The sequence below is a fragment of the Prionailurus viverrinus genome, unplaced genomic scaffold (assembly GCF_022837055.1).
Source record: "Prionailurus viverrinus isolate Anna unplaced genomic scaffold, UM_Priviv_1.0 scaffold_33, whole genome shotgun sequence".
Taxonomy (NCBI): domain Eukaryota; kingdom Metazoa; phylum Chordata; class Mammalia; order Carnivora; family Felidae; genus Prionailurus; species Prionailurus viverrinus.
In genome coordinates, this window is record NW_025927604.1 from 5,981,020 (window position 1) to 5,985,752 (window position 4,733).

Here is a 4,733-nt window from a genome sequence, read left to right on the forward strand (position 1 = left end):
AGGAAGGTACAGGATTCAGGGGGAGACATACAGGTGCACAGTGTCTGGGGAACAAGTGAGTACTAGTGGACCCAGTCCATGCCAACGAGGTAGGCAGAGGCAGTGGTCGTGACAATAATACCAATCTCAGGGATTAACACTTAATGGAGGATGAACGCTGGTTGGGCACCATTCAAGGTGTTGATCCCATGCTTCTATCACCATGTGACAGATGAAGATAGTGAGGCTCAGAGAGGTTAAGTGACTTGAAATTGGTTGTGAAGTGGACTTGGAGAGTCTGAGGAATGAAGAGGGAACATTCCAACTTCTCAGCACTCTCCAAGAAGCCCTCCCCACCCAGAAAGCAGCCTTGGGACAGCCTGAGACACCATCAGGGGACAGCGACACATGAACGGTAAGCCTGACAATAACTGAGGCTGTCACATGGGAGTGGGAAGCCCGTTTTCCTGAGATGTTGCAAAAGCAATTCCTACATTTTGTCTGACCTCCAGATTCTGTGATTCCATGAGGCTCAAGACTGGGTCAGCTTTGTGACCTGGTGTCCTCCAAAATCCTGATTGGTCACATCCAACCATCTGAAAAAAACCTAGGACAAAGAAGGATGGAGTTCACACACGCACACACACACACACACACACACACACATACACACGAGAAACAGTTAATATGTGTTAGTTTTGCAGGGCTGGATTCCAGGAGTAGGGTGGTTACTATTTTTTCCTTATATTCCACTATATTTTCAAATTTTCTACAATGGCCACTTGTTACTTTGACAATCAGAAAACTAATCACTTAAAACAAAAATAATGTGTAACTACAAATGGCTAACAGAAAACCATGGCTTCTGGAAGCCTAGAGATGGAAACGTGAAGCTTAGCGGGAAAAGCACAGAATTAGCAGGTCACAGCCTGTCATGTCTTAACCATTATACTTTGGGCAAGTCATTTAAGCTCTCCAGATTTCATTTCAACGTTAACAAAATGGAGTTACAACATTTTCTCAATAATTTTACTGGCTTTCTAAAAGGGTCCAACCAATTATGCATTTAAGGTGTTTTGTGTAATGCAAAGTCATCCTTCTTATCATTACTCTTATCAATACTGTGGTATTAGTATTAGCATTGGCATTATTGATGTAGAGGTAAGAACTCAAGGACAAATTTTTTCTCAAAAAACTAAAAATAGAACTACCCTACGACCCAGCAATTGCACTACTAGGCATTCATCCAAGAGATACAGGTATGCTGTTTAGAAGGGACACATGCACCCCAATATTTATAGCAGCACTATCAACAATAGCCAAAGTATGGAAAGAGCCCAGATGTCTATCGATGGATGAATGGATAAAGAAGATATGGTGTATATATATATACACAATGGAGTATTACTCAGCAGTCAAAAAGAATGGAATCTTGCCATTTGCAACTACGTGGATGGAACTGGAGGGTATTATGCTAAGTGAAATTAGTCACTCAGAGAAAGACAAATATCATACGACTTCACTCCTATGAGGACTTTAAGAGACAAAACAGATGAACATAAGGGAAGGGAAGCAAAAATAATATAAAAACAGGGAGGGGGACAAAACAGAAGAGACTCTTCAATATGGAGAACAAACAGAGGGTTGCTGGAGGGGTTGTGGAAGGGAGGATGGGCTAAATGGGTAAGGAGCACTAAGGAATCTATTCCTGAAATCATTGTTGCAGTAGATGCTAACTAACTTGGATGTAAATTAAAAAATAAAAATTAAATTAAAAAAAAAGAACAAAATTTTTCTTTCTATGAAAACATTAACATGGATGATATCCATTCTTTTAGGACTTTTATATCAGAAATGAAAATAAAGTGAGCCCCTTCTATTTGAGTTTTATTGACATTAATTAGCTTATCGATGTAGATTCCATAGCTTTAAAACCTATCAGTTAAACTGAAAGTTCACACAGGGATCTGAAGAGAAACAAAATTTTGTTCTTACATCATTCTTCCCGGTTTTAAGATGACAAACTGTATATCTTTAGCCCAGATGGGAAGGTCCTCCTGCAGGGGCACAGCTTTGAGGATGGCTTTCCCATGGCAGTTGCCCTTGGTCCTGGCACTTCCTTTGATCTGTCTAACTAAAAAATATTCCCCCTTAGCAAGTATAACCCTTTGCAGAAAAACTACAAAATGATCATTTAAAATAATTATGAGCTTGTTGTGTTAAATGTCATTTACACATAGATCTGCAGTATAAAATACTCTGTAAACCTACACTCCAAATTAAAACAAAATATATCGTGCAGACTCTTTTTAATTTATGACCAAAAAAAAAAAAAATGCAGTTGCAGTGGTGGAATCTTCCCATTTTATTTGATTCCGTAAATGAAAACAAGAGATGTGTCATTAAGTGTTATTGATGATACCCACAGTGTTCGTATGTTTGTCAATTTCATTAACCTTTCAAATTAGGTATTCATAATGTGTTAATTACAGCATAACACATCATTACATTACTCAATGTAATTCCATGGATATTATGTATAGTTGATCATGTTAGAATCTCTTGTCTTTACAGCTGTTAGAAAACATTATACTTTCCAAGATCATTAGGGATGTGTGAATACCAAACAGCTAAATCTACAGCTCAAATAATGGTCCCTGCTTGGCCTTGAATTCTGATCAGGGCATGACTAGACAGTTTCCACTGATGAAGAGCTAAGCTCCCTGGAATGTTTTATATAAGAACTGGAGAGACACAAAGCTGACGGAGAGCTCGAGAATTTGTTTAATTAAATTCTTTGCCTTCAGACTGGCAGTGACAAATTGAATTATAGCTTAGCAAATAGTCACTCCCCCATGCCCTTGGAAGAAAGCATGCTTTCCTGCCCCGCGTACGATGGGATTGGCCAGGTGCTTGTTCTGCCAATGGGATGTGCCCCAGCATGACTAGAACGTGGCCCAGATGGCCACTCCCCATTTAGTAGGGGCCCCAGACTCCCAGAGCAGGACAGCCCCCAAGGCACCCCCCATTCCAAACCCTCACCTACATGTGAGGGACCGTAAATCCAGCAGCTGAAGGGATGCACTTGGAAACAGCCTAGAATGACATCCATATTTTCTATTAGCAATAATCGCGCCTCGGATAAACCTCATTGGCTACGATACTGCCACCGCGCAAAGCTAACACCCATACTTTTCTACTCCCAGCCCCTTGCTTTGCCTTGAGGAGAAGTTTCAGAAGGTAAACACAATCAGCTTAATAAAAACAAACAAGCGGGTGTCTCGCATCTGGGTTGGAAGATGCAGGAAGTAGAGATTTATTTACCCGTCCAGAGTCCCTAAGTGATCAAGTCCGCTCCAGCATGCTGTCCTTGCCGTGGAGGGACAGTCTCCTAAGGAATTATCAGGTGCTCCTTCTCTTTGAACCAAGAGCCAGCAGGCAGCACAGGGCCCTACAAGGCTTTTATCTTGTTTCCCCCACCGGTGATTTGATTCATCGCTGACAGATGCTGCCCGTGTTTGTTCCTTCGCTCTTCATGAAAAATACAGAAGCACCTCGCGTTGACGGAGCAGCCTCGGTGCTTTCACTACCTGGTGACTTTTGCTCGGACTCTGCCCGCCCGCCAGTCGTTCTGTCTCAGTGAACGCGCACTAATTGAAACTCCTCTCTCTGCTCTTTTCCGTGCACGTTACCTCTGATCTTGACCCTTGAGATCTTCACTTCGATCCTCCTTTTACAGATGAGGAAGTGGAAGATCAGAAATGCACTTTCCCAGGGTCCCAAGTCACCAAATATCGGAACCAAAATCCAAATCCAGATCTATCTTCAAAACATTTCTCCTTTGGGCCAAAGCACACTTTCTTTAATGAAAGAGAGAAAAAACAAAACAAAACAAAAACCCACCACACTTCCCAATAAGGGAAGATCAGCAATCCCAAGGAGGAATCTTCTGGAGATGAACCCAGCTGATGTTACTTCTGAAAGCCACGAATACCAGAGGGAAGCTGGTAAATTACAAGGGGGAATTTCATCTGCACTTAGCTTTACGGTATCACTTATGCTAATACAGACCTTCCGCATTTCCTCTAAAATACAAATCAGAAGGCCCTTTGTAATACCTGAAAATCACCCAGGGCTTTGTCTTCCCATTTCCTGGTCCTTAAAGCACCCCTCTCCCCCACGGCTGCCTGAAAGGTCTCTTTTTGTTATGGCGGTTTCGTAAGAGGCCAAATCTCAGACAGCTATTGAAAGGCTGAGTTAGACAAACAACGCCGGTGAAGTTTAAAAATAAAAAACTAGGTCAAGCCCGAGATGTTATCATCGCTGCCAGTGAAAGCAGGTTCCTCGCAGCTGGGAGAGGAGACGGCATGGACTCCATGCTACGTTTGCAGACCTCGGCCAAGCTCGGCCTGGCGGTAATCGGGGGTGGGCATTTAGTTAATGACGGCCAAGTGCTCTAAAAATCAAAGAGCGTCATAACCCCAACAACTGTCGGGAGTGCCCTGATGCCCCCTGATGGCTGCCACCACTGAGCAGTGGAAGGACCCGACCAGTGCCGTCCCAAAGGAGCTAACAACGGCGGCCGCAACCTCGCGCTGTCCTTGCATCTCACCCCAGGTGACCACACGTGTGAGAAGGTGGAAGAAGTCACCTTTTGCATCAATTCGAAAAGAAAGACTAATAACAGTCACGCTTCTACTGCTTGGTGACAGGACGGTGTTTCTCTCGGCCCAGGTGAGTGGCGGGGCTTGACC

At 43.2% G+C, this 4,733-nt stretch overlaps 1 pseudogene; it reads right to left on the reverse strand.

Moving 5' to 3' along the window:
- Positions 1-2,994: 2,994 nt before the first annotated feature.
- LOC125158361 (uncharacterized) lies at positions 2,995-3,160 on the reverse strand (annotated as a pseudogene).
- Between the last annotated feature and the right edge of the window lie 1,573 nt (positions 3,161-4,733).